Here is a 22,486-nt window from a genome sequence, read left to right as displayed (position 1 = left end):
ATGATATGCATCACCTGATGCATTGAATAGACCTTGGGCAATGCCAGATGCAAAAACTCCTTACGTTGTGACCTCACAATTTCATTTTCATGAAGGGCGTCTCTAGAAAGCACAGGAAGTGCCAGCATAGAGTAAAGGAAGACAAGAAGAGACGCAAACCAGGGACAAAAAGGCGACTACTGGATAAGGAACTAATGCATCAAGATGGGTAAGCTGAAAGGTGAGTATACTGTTTTTTTTATTTTCAAACTTTTTTCCTGACCCCCTCATTTCCAGGCAGCCAACCACCATTTTGCTGGATTCACCAAAGCGAATTACAAAAAATTCCACATCTGATTTTTTTTGTAAAACTTGTAGTAAATTCGATTCGCCTTGAATTGATTCATTCATCTCTAGGTCTGACCAATAGAGTCACCGTGAAGCAACACTGTTTCTGAATGGTTGCTCCTCATTGGTATGTAATAGGACACTGGGTGGTTGAGTGAGATGCCTTGACACAGCCATTGGAAGGTAATGGTTTCCTGGAGAGTCTTCTGATGTATGGATGTATGTATGTCTAACATCTTTGATCACTGTCAGATGAACGATGGTTCAACAAATGGCACAGCCAACAGCTATCTTTCTTGACTTCATCTGTTGAGCACACCTATCTACTCAAAGAGGGAGCTGCTCCCAGACATCTCTGGTGACAACTTATCTCAGAGAGAACAAAAGGATAAGCAGTCCAAAATAGGACATGAGGTATCCTTGGCTCCCCAGACATTCATCTGCCCGCGGCTTCTACACACATTCTACTGTTGGCCGAACCTATTGATATCAACAGATTTGGCCAACATTAGTGCATGGGGGCTTTGCAGACAATTCTCCTCTGCAAATTACAACCAGGCATCTCACCCAACCAAACTAGTCCTTGTTCTGTCTTAATAAGAATAAAAAAACTCCAAACAGCAGCCTACAAATGTATGTTTTTAGCTTGGCTGATAACTATAGTCATTTTTCAATCTCCTTAATGGGTGTAATATTGACTTGCAGGATGGACGGCACTAAAGAGACAGTTTTCTTACTTCCATTGGAGAGCTTATTTGTAACCCATTTACTAAAAAGTTTGGAAGAATACCACTTCACCTTGACTTTCACCATTTGTTGAGAAGCACGTGCAACAAATCTAGACCCAGTCCAGAAAATGGCACATGAAATGTCCTATTATGATATTTGCATTTGTTATGTCAAGATGCTGCCAAGACTCAATATATGCTTCCAACCTAGAAAATAAAAAAAACAACTTCCCACCGACATATATTTTTCCTCAGCGCACAGAGCGAAATTGAAATTTGCTCCGCTTCAAAATGCAACAATGTAAAGGTCACAGAGGAGGAGATGAAAGTAAAACTTATAATAAGGAAAAAGAAATAAAAAATAATGATAGAAATAAATTGTCATAAGAGGGGACACAGTTATGATTTATTGTGATATTCTACAAATTTGGAGGTGATTAAAAGCCACCTAAAATTCGCATTAACAAGTCACATAAAAACGGAATTAAACTAGTGGGCATAATGTGGCGGGGTATAAAGAAAAATCATGACGGGAATAATTTGACAGGAGAATGATACTGTTCAACTTTTTACTCCTGTGGTGTCACAATGACGGGAGACTAGTATTTTAATTCTAGAGTTGTGGTTGAGTTTTTTGGAGTTCATTAAAAGGCTGCATTAAGAATCTCGTAAAAAAAAATAAAAAAGGAAAAAAAAAAAAGGAACGGAAATTAGTGACCGTAATGTGGCAGAGGAAGTAAAGCAACAATAATGACATGGATAAATTGACAGAGGAATGATACACTTAATGTTTCACTCTGACATCCTCTATTAATAGGCCGCTGCAAGCTGGAGCAAATGTCATTCATATTTTAGCCAACCTATTTCGCTAATTAGCCCTAGCTTTCCGCATTGGAATTAGATTTGAGATCCCTCACCTTTACAGAAGGAATCATTTGAATTCTAAAGAAAAGAGCTGCTGACAGAAATTGGGGAAAAAAAAAATCTCAAGTACGGTATTTTTTTTTTCTAATGAGATGAGCCCCCCCCCCCCCCATCACCCTTCTCCCTCCTCCCGTCGCCCGGTTTCCCAGCCATAATTGCTGATTATGTTGTTACAATGTATCAGTGCTCTGCTCTTCTCCTCCCAATCATTATGATGGTAGTCTGGCATATCGAAAAGGCTTCAAACACAATCGGAAGCCTAATTCTGCGCTCATTTCTACGCCAGGTACCAACCAAGGTAAACACTGCATTGTTATAATTAATAACCCCTTAGGCCTAGCCAGACCGCCTTTGTTTCAGCTGACCCTTATAATAATAAGGCTTAGGGGCATATTGTATTTCTTTTGACAGATTAATTAGAAATTCAGCCGCGGAGGTACAAAGCAACTCTGTCATGAATATTTAAATGGCTTGACACAAAAAAAAAAATCATGAAAGGGCTGTTGAACTACATGACAGACAGGGGATATTAGGGAAGTGATTCTAATCAATAATCTCTTGATCTCCTACATATTAATACACTGCCTGCTGTTATTAAGCTCCATAATAAGAAAGAGGAGAGAAAGTTAGTGTAGCTCTGCTGTAGGCCTTGCAAAACCCCTGGTGGATACACTAACTGACTGAGAAAATACGCAGAGGAACCAAACCGCTGCCTCTTCAATCTAATCCAATCTTAAGGAATGGCAGCTCTGAGCATCACCGACTGGATAATTATTGGCCTTGACAAGGTGAAGGCGTTTGCAGGCAAATTAGATAGGAAGTAGGATAAGTCCCCAGACCACCCAGCACAGGGCACGATTAAACCCAACCACACACCGCTTTTCAGTCTTGTATGGGCTTTAAGGGAGAATCACACCGCCTCCAAGTCATGTTGAACGGTCAGTGACAGTTGATTGCTAGGAGCACATTGTTGCCGTTTTTAATGTTAACATCAAGACTCCTAGACGCACCTCGGGGCTCTTTACTCGTCTTCAAGGAAATTTAATGAATTAAACACCGGGAAGAGAACCAAGACTCAATTCTCAATTGATAGGAAGTTCCAATAAAAATGCTTTGCATGTTTTTGGAGATAAGATTTCTGCCCCATCATTAGGTTATGAGTTGATCAAGTCAGGTCTTTGCGTTCAATGTATTTTTGTTTTTTTACATTTTAGCTATGTTTTTTCCTCCAAATCACAATCTGTATTAAGAATGAAAAATAAAAATCTTGTAATTATTACACTGTCCGCTCAGACATACTTTTGTTTCATGAAACAACACATGTACATTGCCCATAATGGTCAGACCCCAGCACTATATTGCAACTTGCACATTGGCATTGAGGATTTTTTTTTAGACTTATACTCCTTTTTTTCCAGGAAACAACATACCTACTTTTTCTACAATGGTCAGAGTCTGACCCTAACTTAAAAATGAAGACGAAAAATAAATGAGAAAATACCATGCAGTAAATAAATAAATATCAATAGTGCATGAAAATAACATAGGGTACTTAGTTAACATAATTTTGCTAAACAAACCCATAACAGTCATCCCACCACATCAAGGTGAATAAGGGTCACCTTGATGTGGTAGGATGATTTTTACGTTTTTTGATCAAAATTATGTTAACTAAGTACTATTGATGAGCGAGTATACTCGTTGCTCCGGTTTTCCCGAGCATGCTCAGGTGGTGTACGAGTATTTATGACTGCTCGGAAATTTAATTTTCCTTGCCGCAGCTGGATGATTTGCAGCTACTAGGCAGCTTGACTACATGTGGGGATTCCCTGGCAACCAGGAAACCCCCACATTTACTTAGGCTGGCTAGCAGCTGTAAATCATGCAGCTGCATCAACAAAAACTAAATCTCAGAGCAGTCATGAATAGTCGGAGACCATCAGAGCGTGCCTGGGAAATCCCGAGTAACGAGTATACTCACTCAACACTACTAAGTACTCTATGTTATTTTTATGCACTATTTCTATTTATTTATTTATTTGCTGAAAGGTATTTTCTCATTTTGTTATTATCTTAAGTTTTGTTTACTCAGTGGCCAGTGTGAACATGCACCTATGTGTTTCATGCATAACAACTTATATTCCAGTGCTTCTCTTTATACTTTTGTTCCTGAACCTGTCTTGAAATTTTCACAGTTGCAACTGGGGATTTATTAGACTCATACTCCTTTTTGTTTCAGGAAAGAACACATTTACATTGCCCACAAAGGTTAGACCCCCAACCTTATCTTGCAATTTTTACACTGGCATCAGGAAGTTTTTAGATTCAGAATCCTTTTTGTTTCAGGAAACAACACATGTACATTGCCCACAATGGTTAGACTTAGAGATGAGCGAACTTGTTTGGAAAACATTTGCCAGTCTCAAATTCAGCATGAACATTGCACATTCAGATTTGTGTTCGTATTCCTGAGCATTTTCCTCAAATTTGGCAAAATACAGCCAAAGTTCGGTAAATGATCAAGTTTCCAATAATGCTTTTGCTAGGACTTTGGCTAGGATAGTAGTGCGGTATGATGAGCAGGGGGGAAATGGACGTGTCTGATGAGGGCAGGGGGTGGTGAGAGGTCAGAGTTGAGATATTCTGCTGAGAAATGTTTTTGTCTTTGTGTTTTCACCTAGTGATTGAATGAATTTCATCCTGTTGAAGATTGTGCTAGCATGTCACGAATCACGATATTATATTGAATTTATATTGTAAGGTGGTGTCTTAAACAAAATTCACTGAAGACTTAGGGTGGATGCACCTGTAGGAACATATGACTATAAAATAACACAAATATCTTTATCTATATCTTTATTTATTAAACAGTTTGTTAGAAAACTGTCAAAAAACTATTGAAGATTTTGTGACTTTTAGCACTTTTATGTCTGCTCAACTTTCTATTTGAAAGATGAGTGGAGCTTATCATAAGGGGCGTGTCCTCTGGCATCCTCAAAATTTCATTATAGCTTGCACCACAAAAGTGCCAGAAATTATAGCAAAAATGTAGATTGGTCCATGACTAGTGTATGTTTCTGACTTTAGGATAATGTCTCACCTTGTGGAGAGTAACATGCCTGAAATGCCAGTGTAAGGAGACATATAGGCCATGCAATGTTCCTCTGGGAAATTAAATATGCAAATTTCCCCTTCAAAGAGGAATATGACTAGAACTCTAGTGCCACCTACTGGATGAAGCAATCCTAAAAGTCAATATCAACCCTTTAACGATAGCCAAATGACTTAGAATAAAAGCCAAACCAGAATCTCAATTTCAGACACGTGTTTCGGGCTTTTGCCCCTGCTCAGTGCAAAGCATGAGATCTGATTTGGCTGTATGAGCTATCTCTGACTGAGATCTAATGGGTAAGAACTCTTCTAACCATGCACTTTTCTAAAAGTGGGTGGTGCTTAACAAAAATAGGTGTGGTGTACCACAGCACTTACAGGGAATCTGTCAGCAGGTTTTTGGTACCGAATCTGAGAACAGCAACATGTAGAGACCCTGATTCCAGCAGCAATGTATCACTTACTGGGCTGCTAGCTGCAGTTTTGCTAAGGACACAGTTTATTCTGGTCTCTGAATGCTGAGCTCTGTGTAACCTTGCCTACCAGTGGTAGGTTGGGGTTATACAGAGCTTAGGAATATGTAGCATGTAACATGGCAGCAGATTTACTAGTTCCCTAATGATCGTCTCCTGCTGATAAAACAGTGATTGTATCAAAATAACAGCAAGCAGCCCAATAAGAGACACATCACTGCAATTAAAGTATCTGCCCCTGCTCTCAGATTACGTAGCAACAAACCTGATGACAAATTCTCTTTAGTAAATAACACATAGGGTATTTCGTTAACACTACTTGATCAAAAAGTGTAAAAAATTGATTCCACAGCAACAAGGCGTGTGTGACGCCCAGGAGACCGGGGTACCCAGCACCGGACCAATGGGGTCTGTCTCTTGAGGGGGATGTCACGGGTGGCTTGACCCGGTGCTGTGGTCTCAGGCAATGCACAGTGTAAGGGGTATCGTGAGGGAACAGGCACTTACTTGATCAGCAGCAGGTTCTCCCAGCGGTGATGATCCCGATCCTGGATAGATGGCTATTGTCCAAATGAAAGACTGAGGCACTGAAACGTTTAACCAGTTTACTTCAACATAAAGGGATTTACAACCAGTCCTGTCACCGGAGTCTGTATGGGAACTCTGAGTTACTTTGACCTTGCTGGGGTCTTCGCCTCTTATTGTACGCAATATCTGTGTGGCCCTGCTGCTGTATGTGAACTGGCTGCCGGCCCAATCTGTCCCCTCCGGGTCCTGGTTCAACGGGCAACCCGAGTCCTTTTATCGGCTTACCCCCTCCGGGAGTACCGCTGAACTCTGTGTCTGTTGCTGCATCCGGCCCTAGTGAAGCTGATATCACCTCACGTTTTTCCGGTTGCTGTATTATATATAATGAATACAGCCACGGATCCGGTATCCGTCTTTGCGCCTGTTCTGGGTAGTGATTAATGCTACCCGGTTCTCACAATGTCCTTTTTTCTCTGTCCCTCTTCTCCTCAGGCCGGTGATTTGGGCCTGGAAACCATCATAAGGCTGTTAGAAATTCAGCTGTATGACCTCTCACTTTCAGTTCCTTAGCCCAACTGCCAGTTCTTCTCTCAGACCAGAATGGATCAAGGGGAGTCTCTGGAGCTCCCCTTTCTGGCCGGAGGTGGTAGTGCAGTCTTGCTATTTTAGTATTTGTATTTAGTGTCAGTAACTGTTTTTGTGGCAAATACCCCTAGGGGTGCCACATTCCCACTTAGTTAAGAACAGTACTCCGGGACTGTGGGACGATAACATTTTGAAATAACAATTAATATGTACAGAGTCTTAAAAATGAAAAGTTACAAAAACCACTCAAGGAAACAAAAATAGAGTTCTGTAAAAAGTCACTTCAAATAGCGTCCATTAATACAGTTCTATCCTTGAATGTACTAGGAAAGGCACTGCACTTTGTGTCCAAGAATTTAGTTCCATTTTTCCAACGGAGTTACCAATATAAAGTCTAAAGAAAGTTCAAAAAGAGCAAAAAGCAAAGTTCAAAAAGCAGTCTTTCCGGAGCTTTGATTTAGTGCCTCCGGGCTGATAAAAAGTTCAAGAATATGCAATAAGTTCATACAGACAAGTCTCTGTAGGTACTGGGCTTAAACGTTGCAGAATGATAACAATGACTATAGTTTTATAGTTGGTAATCCGCATACCTGGCCGGTAATTGACCCTGGGTACTACGCTGTGATTTACGTAATAGCGGTGTCTCTTCATGTGGTGTACAACTGTCTACTGCGGATGTAGTATCTGCCCGATCTGCTAAAGATAATTCCACGACTATGGAGTTGGCAAGTCCACCGTGAATGGGATTACTCTGATCAGGAATCTGTTCTTCCTGGCCTGGAACCTCCCGTAGTACGGGGCTAGCCTCTTCCTGTCTTGGGACTTCTGGTATTGGGTTCGGTGTTGGGTAAAAGGCCACCATGGGAACCACTACTGCACCATGGTATGTTAGTAGGGTTTTGGGAAAGTCTCCTATACAGGTGTGATACATTTCCTCTTCTTTTTCCTTTACTGGTGGGACCTGCATGGGTTGAATAACTTCTGGTTCTGGCTGGACAACTTCTGGCTCTTTCAATGCTTCCGGACATAATTTAAGATTGTCTCTTGACACTAGTACAGATGTTAAGCCTCCGTTTTTGCTAATGAGACACATTTTAGGATTATCCATTCTTGTTGGTAAAACTGTGTAGGGTACGGCTTCCCACTGATTGTCTAGTTTATTGGTTCGACGATTTCTCTTGGGCACTTGGTCACCCGGTCTTAATGGGGTCGCTAGAGCATTCTGGTTGAAAGTTCGCTCTTGTCTTTCTCTAGTTTGCTGAAGGCTTCTTTCCACACTCTCTTGCACTTGGCGATACTGCTTTTGCCATATGATATCCCAATTGGAGTCTTGATCTTCTGCGTCTGGTTTCAGAATTCCCATTTCTAGATCGATTGGTAATTGGCCGGGTCTTGCACGCATAAGGTAAGCTGGGGTGCAGTTGGTGGAGCTCACCGGGACATGATTATACAGATCCACCAAGTCAGGCAATTTCTCTGGCCATTGATTCCTTTCTGTCTCAGGTAAAGTCTTTAGTAGGTCTATTACAATATGGTTCATCTTCTCGCATAAGCCGTTTGTTTGTGGATGATAGGCCGTCGTCCGGATCTTTTTGCAACCATACATATTTCAGAATTCTCTGAAGATCTCTGATTCAAAAGCTGTACCTTGGTCGGTGAAAACCTGTTCCGGATATCCATGGGGTCTACAAAAGTATGTTTGGAACGCTTTGGCTGCTGTTTTTGCTGTCAGATCTTTTACGGGTACTACTACCAAGAAGCGTGAATAATGGTCCACGATGGTCAAGGCATAGACATAGCCGGACCGGCTTGGTGTCAACTTCACGTGGTCTATGGCTACAAGTTCAAGTGGTTGCTTGGTGATAATGGGCTGCAGTGGTGCTCTTTGGTTCTTTTGATCGTTTCTTCTGAGGTTGCACGGGCCACAGTTTCTGCACCACTGTTCGATTGATTTTCTCATCCTGACCCAATAAAATCTTTCTCTTAGAAGTACTTCTAACTTTTTCAACCGAAGTGACCAGCACCATTATGGTAAGCTTCGAGGACCATCTTGACATCTTGTTTAGGCACGATAATCTGCCAAACCAATTCATGTGTTTTCGGATTGGTGTACCTTCTACAGAGCTTCCCTTGATACAGGAACATTTTGCCTCTCTCTTTCCAGAGTTGATGCGTCTCTTCTGGGGCATCCTCATCGGGATATGCACTTTGCTCAGTTAACAGTTCCTTCACCAACTTCACAGCCGGATTGCTGTCTTGGGTGTCAGCCCATCTATGGTGTGCTAACGGATTAAAATTCACCTCTTGTTGTTTCTGATAGGTACTTGACTGATGATGTTTTGCCTTGGGATGATGGAAGGCTGGTAGTTCAATTTCTTCAAGCTCCCCCGTTTCTTCTTCTACATCTCTCAAGTGTGGAATCCGGGATAGGGCATCGGCATTTCCATTCTTGCGACCTGCTCGATACTTGATCTTGAAATTGTAATTAGATAACCGGGCTATCCATCGCTGTTCTAACGCACCTAATTTGGCTGTGTCCAGGTGGGTCAACGGATTGTTGTCAGTATAGACAATAAATTCTGCAGCGGCCAGATAGTGTTTGAAATGTTCAGTCACAGCCCAAACTACTGCCAGTAGTTCCAATTTGAAGGAGCTATAATTTTCTGGATTTCTTTCAGTAGGCCGGAGCTTTCTACTTGCAAAGGCGATGACTTTCTCCCGACCTTCTTGCTTTTGTGACAGCACCGCTCCTAGCCCCACATTACTGGCATCGGTGTAGAGGATGAAAGGTTGATGGTAATCTGGGTATGCCAGAACCTCTTCACCTGTTAGTGCCTTCTTTAGTTGTTCAAAGGAGTCTTCCCTTTCGTCGTTCCACTGGAAAGGAGGGTTTCGGTTTGAAGGTTTCTTCGTCTGCCCTACCAAGGCGTCTTGCAAGGGTGCTGCCAACTTGGTAAATCCTTTTATAAATCTGCGATAGTACCCCACCAATCCCAGGAATTGCCTCACTTCTTTTGCGCTGGTAGGTCTCGGCCAATCCCTTATGGCGGTTATTTTCTCGGGATCCGGTGCTACTCCCTCCAAACTCACGATGTGTCCCAGGTACTGTACCTTTGGCTTGAGAAGGTGACATTTGGATGGCTTGATTTTCATGCCATACCTGGATAAGGCTTCGAACACTTCTGCCAGGTCTTTTAAGTGTTGTTCGTAAGTCTTTGAGTAGACGATCACATCATCTAGGTACAGGAGGACGGTCTTGAAGTTCTTGTGTCCGAGGCAGCATTCCATCAGCCGCTGGAAGGTACCGGATGCATTGCAGAGTCCGAACGGCATGCGATTAAATTCACTTAGACCCATTGGTGTGGTGAATGCCGTCTTTTCCTTATCTCTCTCAGCCACAGGGACTTGCCAATACCCACTTGTTAAGTCTAAGGTGGAAAAATAATTAGCAGATTTCAAAGCGTCAAGGACTCTTCTATCCTAGGCAAGGGGTAGGTGTCTTTATGGGTGATGTTATTAATCTGCCGGTAGTCTACGCACATTCTCATGGTTCTGTCTTTTTTTTTGACAATCACTAGAGGGGCCGCCCAGGGGCTACAGCTGTCTCTTATTACCCCGGCCTGTTTCATCTCCCTCAGCATATCTTTTGCACATTGATAGTGAGCGGGCGGTATGGGTCTATATCTTTCTTTTATTGGGGGATGGTCACCGGTGGGGATTGTGTGTTCTACCCCTTCTATCCGTCCGAAGTCCAATGGGTGTTTACTGAAGACTTGTTCATATTCCGTCACTAGCCTGTACACCCCTTGCTTTTGATGGGTAGGTGTTGAATTTATGCCCATGTGTAGCTGTTGGCACCAATCCTCCAATTCTCCATCTGAGCCGTTGCCTTCCACCTGACAGGTTGGTTCTAAGGGCTCAATGGTTGTGATGGCATTGTTGTCAACAGTATATAGCTTTGCCACTGTAGCATACCTTGGCAAAGTGACCTCTTCCTCTCCACAGTTCAAAAGTCGTACCGGCACTCGTCCCCGGTGTACCTCGACTACCCCTCGTGCTGTGAGTATAGTGGGCCTGCTGTCGGTGTACACTGGTTCTATTAAGGCTTGATAATCTCGTCCCTTAGTACCAATGGCTGCTCTACACCATACCAGCATTTCTGTTTTTGGTGGGATTACAATAGATGTTGGATCACTTACCCTCACACTGCCGATTTCTCCACCTGCAACTTCTACCTGTTGCCTTAACATCAATACTTTTATTTCCCTCCGGAGAACTCTCTGCTGGCAGGATTGGGCAGTTTCAGCAATTTGTTGTAAGACAGAAATAACTTCGGAAAAGCAGTTCTCTAACACATTCATTCCTATCAATACAGTTGGTTCACAGTTACGCCGGTCAACATCAACAACAATTATACCCTGTTTCTTCAATTCTACTTTACCAATCTTTATGGTCATCTCCCTGAATCCTAGTTTCGGTACCAACTTACCATTACTGGCCCATATATCTAGTTCAACATCAGAGGGTCCTTAATCAATATCTGCATCAGCCCAATACCTCTTATAAAAGATATACGGTATAGATGAAATCTGGGAGCCTGTGTCCAGCAAAGCGTTGAGGGGAATTCCGTCCAGCACGATAGGGATAATGGGTCGTCCTCCGATGTACCTGTCGTGCCAGGGTGTTGGGCCTTGAAAGTTCATTCCTGGGAAGCGGCCCGCATTCCCAGGGGATTCCCGTTTAAATTACAATCTCGTGCAAAGTGTCACGGCGGAAAATGGGCTGTCCATCCGGTTGGTAGCGGTCGCGGGGTCGTCCTCTCCATGTCGGGTATCTCCGGGGTCTCATCCATGGAACATCCTCTCTATGGTTTGCCAACTCCATCTTGGGTCCTCTCATCTCCTGCATGGTTTTAGCCATTGAAGCAACAACATCAGTTAAAGAGTCAAGCTTTTGTTGAAGAACCTCATTAGTACTGGGCCCTAGGGGCTTAGCAATGGCCCCGGACTTAGCTGATGTCACTGGCACTCCCTGTTGTTGAGGTGCCTCTGCCATGGGTTGCGCAGGATCCAGATCCCGAGGCGCCTCTGCCAGCTGGAGACGTATAGCGCTCTCCTTTAATTGGGCAAATGTCAATTCAGGGTTCTTAAAAACAAGCATGCTCACAAGCCCCCGGTGAGAAGGGGTGTAGAGTCCCTCAATAAATTGATCTCTTAGCAGTTTATCCGCTCCGGTATTAAAAATGGGTTCAGCCAGTGTAAGTGATTTAAGGGCTTCCTGCAGGTTTAAGGCAAAGTCTCTCACGCCCTCATTAGCTTTTTGTGTGCAATTAAAGAATCGTACTTTAGCTTTGCTGCTGGCAGTGGTTTCAAATGTAGCTTTTAATCCAGCAAATATGCGTTCAACAGTGCCTTTTAGATCAGCTGCCCATGCTGTGACTTCTCGCTTAGCATGGCCACTTAACTGCATCATCAGGAGACTAAGACGCTGAACTTCACCCACGGGGAACATGTCAAAATGGGCCAGCATCTTTTCTCTGAAATCGTCAAGGGTATTAGGCTCACCTTCATACATTGGAAGCCACGGGCCACCCGGGGTATATGGCATCAGCACCGGCATGATGGGCGCCACTCCTTGCACCGCTGCGCTGCCGGACTCTCTATCGACACTCTGTCTTTCAGCTGCATTAGCGTCGCCGGGTGCTGCGGCGCCTCCGTGCTGCGACATACTGTGCCCCCTTAGTTAATCCGGACCCTTCCGGTCATCCGCTTCCGTCAGGATAGTGTAGATTCGTTCCACCGTGCAGCAGGATTGGTTTCCCCTTGCTCAGACGTCAGAGCACTCAGCTTGGTGCCGCTCACAATGACACGCCCCCTGCTGCTCCCGCCCGCCACGCGCTCTGTAACGGCGGATTCTGAAGTTTTTCAGTCAGACTGGGGCTCAGGTAATGGCGTAGCTCAATTAACAATCTCGTGCCCAACGGTTATGAGGTGATTACCTCAGGGGATGGCGGCCATCTTTACTCTATTATAACCAATGGAGAAAAGTCACTTTCAATAGTTTTCAATGGGGAACGGAATTTTCTTTAATAAAGTCAATTTTCAAGATTTTTCATCCAAGTTTTCACAGTTTTGGGCTCCAATCATGGCACACAATACCCGGTATACGGGCTGGCTCTATCCTGTTCGTGACGCCAATTGTGACGCCCAGGAGACCGGGGTACCCAGCACCGGACCAATGGGGTCTGTCTCTTGAGGGGGATGTCACGGGTGGCTTGACCCGGTGCTGTGGTCTCAGGCAATGCACAGTGTAAGGGGTATCGTGAGGGAACAGGCACTTACTTGATCAGCAGCAGGTTCTCCCAGCGGTGATGATCCCGATCCTGGATAGATGGCTATTGTCCAAATGAAAGACTGAGGCACTGAAACGTTTAACCAGTTTACTTCAACATAAAGGGATTTACAACCAGTCCTGTCACCGGAGTCTGTATGGGAACTCTGAGTTACTTTGACCTTGCCGGGGTCTTCGCCTCTTATTGTACGCAGTTTCTATGTGGCCCTGCTGCTGTATGTGAACTGGCTGCCGGCCCAATCTGTCCCCTCCGGGTCCTGGTTCAACGGGCAACCCGAGTCCTTTTATCGGCTTACCCCCTCCGGGAGTACCGCTGAACTCTGTGTCTGTTGCTGCGTCCGGCCCTAGTGAAGCTGATATCACCTCACGTTTTTCCGGTTGCTGTATTATATATAATGAATACAGCCACGGATCCGGTATCCGTCTTTGCGCCTGTTCTGGGTAGTGATTAATGCTACCCGGTTCTCACAATGTCCTTTTTTCTCTGTCCCTCTTCTCCTCAGGCCGGTGATTTGGGCCTGGAAACCGTCATAAGGCTGTTAGAAATTCAGCTGTATGACCTCTCACTTTCAGCTCCTTAGCCCAACTGCCAGTTCTTCTCTCAGACCAGAATGGATCAAGGGGAGTCTCTGGAGCTCCCCCTTCTGGCCGGAGGTGGTAGTGCAGTCTTGCTATTTTAGTATTTGTATTTAGTGTCAGTAACTGTTTTTGTGGCAAATACCCCTAGGGGTGCCACACGTGCTCAGTTGGGATGGCCCTATCCTGTCTTTAGTATTAAAACCTTACCTTGTGTCATCTGAAAGGCAAGGTAGTTGGACAGTGTGGATCTACAGTACAGGTGCATAACTTACCTTGCACCCAGGTAGAAGTTTGGATTATAGTCCCTCATATCTGCTTATATGCTTCTCTTTGTGGCACTTAAACAACAGTTTAGATTGTCTCCTCGTGATGTCCATGTGTTAATTGCAGGTAAGTCTAGGATTATGTGGGGACTCTTTGCTACACATGCAATCCAGACAATTACTTTTCATGCAGCGCAATACATTTCTGTGAATTGCTGCCATCACACCATAAATTTTCATGGAACCATAACCCTAAAAATGCAAAGGTTCAATGCATCTATAGGATAGGGGATACCTCACACATTGATGGGGGTCTGACCGAAACTTTTGAGACTGCCCTTGATCTTGAAATTAGGGCTCTGGAACTGAAGTCTGTGGAACCATGTCTTGAATGGAGCTAAGATACAAGCTCGAAGCTTGAAACTCGATCTCCATTGAATTCACGTCTAAGGCACTGCAGAAAATAGACAAAGCTGAGCAATTTATAAAACAAATAACCCTTTAATAAAACTCTCTTCGTTTATGTCAGTATGGGGTATTGTATTACGACTTTCTAGTTTTTCTCTTGTATTGATCTACTCATTTTCTCCACTGAGAAGACTCTTTTTCATTAGTTATAGGAGCCTCTGGATGTCTGTCCAGCCAACTTCCTTGAGAAGTCTACCGGGGGCTGTAGCTGACAGTCGTAGGTGTGTCAGCATTAACAGATGTTTCTTTTTGTGGTCTACATTTAATTAGGTCTTTACAACCGCAATTTATCAAAATGGAGATAATTGTCTGCAGTTGTACATCCAATTGTACCAACTGGATGAACAGGTGGTTAAAATGGACTTGTGTAATTAATCCCAGGCTTACACTTTTGGCTTAGCATCACTTGTCCTTAGAATACAATATGGCTTTAATTTATAGCACAATTCGTATAGATGTGAACATGCATTGCCTTGTTGACTTGAAAAATACCTCTGTTCTTCAGACTGAGGATGATATTTAATAGGAAGTAAATTGCAAAGTTGATTATTTCTACAAGCACCTTTTCAATTTTACATATTAAAGAACTTAAAGGGGTTGTCTACATTTGGGGTTCAAGTCTGGAATTACTCTATGTGAACGCAGATTTTGAATCCTCATAGTGCGCAGTGCTTAAGATGGGGTGGACTGTACTACTCTGTTCCTACCCCTGAAGACACCAATCATGTCATGTACATAATGTCATGCATTATCTACAGTATATAGTGTCATATGAAATGTGAACTATGTACTGTGGTTTTAGTGTATAGTATATAGACTGTGATATGGTAGTGTACGCCTTATGGTACAATATAGATTAGTATCTAGGGCAGGAGATAAGGACAATAGGCTTTGTACATACTGTTATATGATAGTAACTGCAGTTTGCTGAAGGTATAGGTTGAGATACAGTTAATGTTTGGGAGTAGTTCACATTGGGAGTGAGTGGGTTTTAGTTAAAAACAAGCTCTTCTTGATAGTTGATGAGATAGGAAAGTAAAGTAACCATGGTCAAGTTTGAGTGTCAACTAGTATCTATCATTCATGGCAGTGGGAGGAATTACTAGTGTGGCACCTCAGGAGTCCAGTTGCCATAGTGGCATTGCCTCCCTCACAAGGGGTGATGTCATGCCTGGAAGCAAGGAGGTTACCCTTACCAGGTAATACCAGCATCCAACACCTTTACTACTCCAGACCAGAAGGGGGAGCTCTAACATCTGGTTTTAGGGGAGCTTCCCTATAAGTTCTGGCCTGGAGGCGGAGTTAGGGAGTCAGTAGTCTGAGTCTGAGAGGAGAGGAGGAAAGTTGAGAAGAGCCTGGGGAGTGGAGCTGTGACCAAGCTCACCCCAGAGCTGAGTGCCAGATACTGGATACCGGAGTCCATGGTTGCGCCGGTACAAAAGTCCCAGCAGCTAAATCCGGAGGGCAGGAGACTGCAGGTCTCCTGGCCCATCTAACACCCAGCGGCACAGCAGCATATCAGAGCCCGGAGCAACCATCAAGGAGCGACACCTGAAATAGGCTCCAGCAGCCTACCATGTGTGCAATGTTTTACACAAACTGACAGACAGTGAGAGGGACTTGTGTAGAGCTTCAGGCAGCAAGAACCTAAGAGAACAGTGCAGAAGGAAGGCCTCCAAACCCACCTAGCTAGGTGGATCCTAAATTGCTTCCAGGCTGCCTGGACCCCCCATCATCATCTGTTACCTGTGCCCCGGACTGCACCTTCTACCACCAAGCAAAGGTAAAGAAAACTACAGCCCTTGCGTCCTCCAGTCATTTCTCGCACCCTCAGTCCTGCATCCCAACATCCACGAACCCTTATAACAGTACCGGTAGCCCTGGGGCCTCGCTCCACCTGTGGGGAGCAGAACCATCCCAGCTGTGTCACCATCGGCCCCAGTAGTCCCCTTAAGCAGCTTCGGCCATCCATTGCCAAACACCACAGGTGGCGTCACTCATGAACTAACCTAACCCTATAAACTTTATTTCCCTTTCATTTTAATTTTATTGGACGCCCAGGGCCATGGACTGGGTCACTGCTGCGGTGACAACCCCCCTGATGACCTGTCTGACCCAGCCCGAGTACCACAGGTCTCTAGCAGGTGCTTCACAAGCATCCCTTGTGGACATTCCTATAATGTCCGGAACTCAGGGCTCGGTATGGGTACTATGGAGAGTGCCTTATCCTCTGGCATACAGGGAATGATTGACATGGAACCGTGAGAAGGGAAGGTAAAGGATCCCGGGTGGACAGCTGGACTTGAGAAATCACAGGGGTTGAGAGACCGAATGACAATGGGGACAGTCCAGGAGGAATGGTTAGCGATGCTGATGGGTGTGATGCATTAAGGGAACAAGGAATAAGGAGGTCCAATACTGCGTGTTACAATCTGATGAACTTGAACTGTCCAGTAATCTTTTGCTTGTTGAAACGAAGTGTGTATCCCTTACGTTATGTGTGGCGGCTCTGGAACATGGAGGCCTGGAGGAAGGGGAGGCCTGCAAACTAACAGTGAACGTATCTGTATTTCTTGTTTCCTTTCATCATTAATTTCTAGATTTAGCATTCTATTTAGTATTATACAGTGCACATGTATTATGTGTATATGTATTTTATTTTTGCTTCAAAATATAATTGTAATTTTAATTTATTTTAATTGTCTATATTCCATTAGTTTCTCAAGTCTAAGTTATTGTCATTCATTGCAGTATATTTAAATCAAAGTGGGACATTTGTAATTTTTTCCCATCTCTACTTTTATTTTTCTACACAAAATCATTAATTGTCTCCTGCTGTCCAACATGCCAAGTACACAGATAGTATTGACCACAAGTTTCTGCAGAGCACTCTCTTCTTTTGTACACTTTTTTTCCGAGTAGACTGATAAACTGATGGAATTCTCAATATCAAGAATCACTGGGAGAAGAAAAAAAACAATAATAAAGTCCCACAGATGTACTATACAAATCATGACGACATTTAGTCATGCAGGGAAACAAGTCATCCGTGGAAATGAAATACAACACTTTGAGCTGAGTCTACATGCCTGACTCTAAAGAAATTCTGGGTGGGTAAAAATCTGGTAATAATTATGGGTTCGAACATCATATAACAGTTGACAGATGTTTTTGTAGATGTCATATTGTATGCACTTTCCTTCACCCTGTCAAAACAAATGTGAGTATATTCACACTAATGGTTATGATGATGAGTCCTTATCAATATATATGCAAACTCAACTTGTCAGTTTCTATATTATCAAAGGCATTGTGGGCAATATGGGTCACAGGAAGAGGGGCCAACTTTGTTGAATGCACTTGTCATATTATCCAACAAGCAAAAATGAGACAACACAAAGGTTATCTTCCATCAACCTCCTGCAACAGATCATTAGTTTGTTGGACACACAATCATGTGGCACTCTTGACTAGGGTTGAGCGACCTTTGCTTTTATAGGATCGGGTCGGGTTTCACGAAACCTGACTTTTTCAAAAGTCGGGTCGAGTGAAATCGGCCGATCCTATAAAAAAGTCGGGGTCGGCCGAAACGCGAAACCCAATGCAGTGCATTGGGTTTCCATGGTTCCCAGGGTCTGAAGGAGTGGAAACTCTCCTTCAGGCCCTGCAATCCATATTTTAGTGTAAAATAAAGAATTAAAATAAAAAATATCGCAATACTTACCCTCTGACGCGCCCAGGTACTAACCGGCAGCCTTTCTTCCTTAGAATCAGCCTTCCAAGACCTTGCGGTGACGTCGCGGCTTCTGATTGGTCGTGCGGCGGTCACATGGGCGGCCGCGCGACCAATCACAAGCCGCGACGTCACCGCGACGTCACCGAAGGTCCTTCCTAAGAATCAGCGCTTCCAGGACCTTCGGTGACGTCGCGGTGACGTCGCGGCTTGTGATTGGTCGCGCGGCCGCCCATGTGACCGCCGCGCGACCAATCAGAAGCCGCGACGTCACCGCAAGGTCTTGGAAGGCTGATTCTAAGGAAGAAAGGCTGCCGGTTAGTACCAGGGCGCCTCAGAGGGTAAGTATTGCGATATTTTTTATTTTAATTCTTTATTTTACACTTAAATCTGAATTCCGATACCAATTCCCGATATCTTAAACATATCGGGAATCGGTATCGGAATTCCGATTCCAGATTCAAAAGATCGCCGACTTCATGGCCGACCCCACACTGGGGTCGGGTCGGGTTTCATGAAACCCGACCTTGCCAAAAGTCGGCGACTTTTGAAATATTTCGACCCGTTTCGCTCAACCCTACTCTTGACCCCATTTGGGAGCCATGTGGCAGAAGGGCTTGCTCCTAATGGTCAATAGTTAATGGCAGGGGTGTAACTTAATTGTCCCGGCTCACATTGAAGTACTAGTGGGAACGCAGCCTCAGTGATCTGTGGTAACCTCGATGACGTCACCATCCAGGTTGTAAACCACATATCACATACATGGATTACGGCATGGGACATCTTCACTTCGGGCAGTTGAGGGATATGGCCAATTATTATTTTTCATTTTTTACAGGGGACAAGGGATTCAATAGAATGGGCATAAGGTGAGTATAACTGTGCTTTTTATTTTTATTTAAAATAAAGCAGTCAGTGTCTTTCATTCAAATATAGGATTTTACTCTTGTTGTGTCTTTTTTACAATCTAACTATGGGGTTGGTAATGGAGAAGCATCTTATAGATGCCTCTCCATTACTAACCTGTGGGCTTGATGTCACCTGACAATACAAAGGTGACATCAACCCCACAAATATTACCTCACTTGCAATGTCACTAAGTCAAGTGGGAAGAGCCAGGCAAAGTGCCAGAATTGGTACATCTAATAGATGTGTCTTTTCTAGGGTGGTTGCTGGCTGCCATTTTTAGGCTAAATGGGTGACAATATCCATGACCCCTTGCCAGCCTGAGAATACCATCCTCCAGCTGTCTGATTTAGCTTGGTTGATTGTCAAAAATTTGGGGACCCCACGCCATTTTTTAAAACAATTTCTTTGAGTAATTAAAAAAAAAATGCAGCTGAAGGCTGCAGCTTTTCTAGCACCGGTTATTAAAAATAGAACAGACTCCACGTAATTTTAAAAAATATATATTTATAGCGCAGGCGCCTGCTAATACTCTCACTGTTATCAGCAACAGCAAGCATACGCTGATGGGAGTAGTATTTTCTCATCAGTCAATGCCTGTGACCAGTGGTAACAGCTGCTGGCTTCTGCTGTCATCTGACAACATGGGAACCGCAGCTCTCTAACCGGCAGTAATAATCTCTTTACATGGGCCTATTACCTCACTAACAGTACCCTGTTCCTCCTTCCTAACCTTTCTTCAGACTCTAGTCCCTTCTATCATTTGTTTCCATGCTCTCCATGCACTTATTAGCACTTTGTATTTGTAGTTATACAGAAACTGATGAATATCGGTTCATGCAGCTTTATCTGAATATCCCTATTTATTATAAAGATAGCTAGACCATATCTGACAAGTAATTTTTACCTTTCTGTCCCCCAAATTTCCTTATAGATTATAATCTTTTGTACCTAACTCCTCTTGTTTCATTGTTGAATTATGCGCAACTCTGCAATGTCTGATATTGTTTGTACATGTCCTCTCTGAACTGTAAAGATGTGCAGAATATGTTGGAACTAAATACTGTATATACTCGAGTGTAAGCCAAGTTTTTCAGCACATTTTTTGTGCTGAAAAAGCCCCCCTTGGCTTATGCTCAAGTGAGGGCCCCACAACATGGAGAGGGAATGGCAGACAATTGGGTCACAGGAGGCAGGAGCCAGCTGCTGCGGCTAAAGCCTGTGTCCGCTGCTAAAGAGAAATGAATATTCACTGCGCTCGCAGTAGTGGCAGCCATTGGCTTCCAGCAGCTGCTGGGCAATCACGTGTGCCCACTACTTAAGGGAATGAATATTCACTGCAAGTGCAGTGAATATTAATTTCTCTGTAGAAGCAGACACACGGATCACCCGGCCGCCGCAGCTGTTGGCACCGGAATAAGATGCTGCGAAGGAGCGCAGGGATGGTAAGTAGAATGGTTTATTTTTTTAAATGATTTTCTGATGAGGATCCATGCATACCAGGATAGGAATGAGGAGCCATGCATACCAGGATGGTGATGAGGGGGCTATACATACCAGGATGGGGAGGTGGGACATGCATCCCAAGATATGGATGAGGGAGCCATGCATACCAGGGCAGGGATGAGGGGGCCATGCATACCAGGATAGGGATGAGGCGACAATGTATACCCGGCTTATACTCGAGTCAATACGTTTTCCCAGTTTTGTGTGGTAAAATTAGGTGCCTCGGCTTATACTCGGGTTGGCTTATGCTCGAGTATATACGATAAATAAAATTATTATTATTATGAATGATAGGTATGCAGCCTAGTAGAGGTCACAGGTAACTTGTGTTACACAGACTCCAATCTGAGTGGGCCTAGTTGCACATATTTACCGGTAATTCACGCACGTATATGGAATTGCTGAGTTTTATAGTTGATGGACCTGTGATCACATGATTATGACCTGCAGGTTCTCAAGTCACTGAAGGTTGCTGTTCATACATTTACTTAGGCAGCTACTATGCTTTATAGTCAGAAGAAGTTAGTGGGTGCAAGACTGGAATGGAGAAGCGTTCAATGTAGTAGTGGGAAACCATTGCTTATGAATTTGAGACCTACTCTGGACTACTAAGTAAATTGGACCTGCTGGAGAAAGCATTCTTAGAATGAATAGCTGTAATAATTAATTTTTACTGACCACTTGATGACTACCTTTGTGAGTGGGTACAAGTATAGAGAAATAAGCCCTAAAGCAACCTGGGGCTACTGATTGCACTACTGTAGCTTTCCTTCCCTGCATCTGCTCTTAGTGGATTTAGTCGATTTGGATTTTGCTGAGTGGTGCTTTAGTGTGAGACAGCGAGCCTTCTGGAAGCCTAGGGTTATTTGCGCAACTTTGTTTTCAGGTGGATTTTGCCCAGATTCCACCTAAAGAAGTGCTGCAAAAGCGTCCCAACAAATGAACGTGATGTAATGAAACCCTGAAGTGGTTAAAAGAAGTGACATGCTCATTCTTTAGGAGCCTTAAACTCAGAAGCTGACCCCTCTTTTTATTTCACATATAGAGTATATACAGTTAGGGCCAGAAATATTTGGACAGTGACACAATTTTCGCGAGTTGGGCTCTGCATGCCACCACATTGGATTTGAAATGAAACCTCTACAACAGAATTCAAGTGCAGATTGTAACATTTAATTTGAAGGGTTGAACAAAAATATCTGATAGAAAATGTAGGAATTGTACACATTTCTTTACAAATACTCCACATTTTAGGAGGTCAAAAGTAATTGGACAAATAAACATAACCCAAACAAAATATTTTTATTTTCAATATTTTGTTGCAAATCCTTTGGAGGCAATCACTGCCTTAAGTCTGGAACCCATGGACATCACCAAACGCTGGGTTTCCTCCTTCTTAATGCTTTGCCAGGCCTTTACAGCCGCAGCCTTCAGGTCTTGCTTGTTTGTGGGTCTTTCCGTCTTAAGTCTGGATTTGAGCAAGTGAAATGCATGCTCAATTGGGTTTAGATCTGGAGATTGACTTGTCCAATGCAGAATGTGCCACTTTTTGGCACTCATGAACTCCTGGGTAGCTTTGGCTGTATGCTTGGGGTCATTGTCCATCTGTACTATGAAGCGCCGTCCAATCAACTTTGCAGCATTTGGCTGAATCTGGGCTGAAAGTATATCCCGGTACAATTCAGAATTCATCTGGCAACTCTTGTCTGCTCTTATGTCATCAATAAACACAAGTGACCCAGTGCCATTGAATGCCATGCATGCCCATGCCATCACGTTGCCTCCACCATGTTTTACAGATGATGTGGTGTGCCTTGGATCATGTGCCGTTCCCTTTCTTCTCCAAACTTTTTTCTTCCCATCATTCTGGTACAGGTTGATCTTTGTCTCATCTGTCCATAGAATACTTTTCCAACTTTTCCAGAACTGAGATGGCTTCTTGAGGTGTTTTTCTGCAAATTTAACTCTGGCCTGTCTATTTTTGGTATTGATGAATGGTTTGCA

Source organism: Ranitomeya imitator, chromosome 2 (genome assembly GCF_032444005.1).
Source record: "Ranitomeya imitator isolate aRanImi1 chromosome 2, aRanImi1.pri, whole genome shotgun sequence".
Lineage (NCBI taxonomy): Eukaryota > Metazoa > Chordata > Amphibia > Anura > Dendrobatidae > Ranitomeya > Ranitomeya imitator.
Note: the sequence above shows the minus strand (reverse complement) of the source record.